An 883-nucleotide genomic window follows, 5' to 3' on the forward strand; every position below is an offset into this window, starting at 1 on the left:
TGCAGGAAAAAATGAAGCCAGGCACCAAATTTTAACTAATTAGAGGTATTAATGCAATAACATCAAAACTGAATCTAAAGATATTTTAATCCATCCACAGGGCTGCTCTGCCAAGGTACCACACACTTTTAGTCTCTCCTACTGGAATACACACACAACCTTAGTTCACTCCTTTAAGGTAAAATTAGTTTGTAGAAGAAAGCAACCATGTTTGAAAAGTGACTTCTGGTTGAGGGGAAGTCAAACTGAAATATCAGTAGAAGATTTGACAAAATGAGTTCCAGAGTGGAAGTGCTCAGTTCTCAGGAGTAACAGACAGAAACGGGAGCCTATCTGGGAGGAGTACGAGTAGAGAGGCAATCCCGTTCAGTCGGTTAGCACAGAAGACAGTTCAGTGCAGTGCAGTAGAGATCCGCTCATGCAGTAGAGGTGGTTGAAGCCAGAAACTAAGGAGCCAAAAGATATTAGAACAGATTACAAGTTTTAGTTTGAAGCCAGGCAGAGTAATTCAGTGAGAACCTAAGAGGCACCAGATGGAATCAGGCAGCTTGGAGAGGAGTTTGAGCCAGAGCAGCTGAGGTGAGCCTGCCAGCAAGAGTTCAGAAAGAGCCAAAAAGGGTAAACTTACTCAGCAATCAGCCTAGGCATTGGCAATTACATGAGAAGGAAAATTACTTCTACAACTTAAAGGTAAGATCCAATGAAAAATTATTCCCTTAAATAGTAAAGAAATTAATCAGAATGCAAGGATGGTAGTGATGTGCTTTTTTCTCCATCTTTATTAAATTGGGCATTTCTTATTTACATTTCGATTGTTATTCCCCTTCCGGGTTTCCGGGCCAACATCCCCCTAACCCCTCCCCTTTCCTTTCTAGATGGGTGT

This window comes from Rattus norvegicus, chromosome 14 (assembly GCF_036323735.1).
Source record: "Rattus norvegicus strain BN/NHsdMcwi chromosome 14, GRCr8, whole genome shotgun sequence".
In the NCBI taxonomy this organism is placed as follows: Eukaryota; Metazoa; Chordata; class Mammalia; order Rodentia; family Muridae; genus Rattus; species Rattus norvegicus.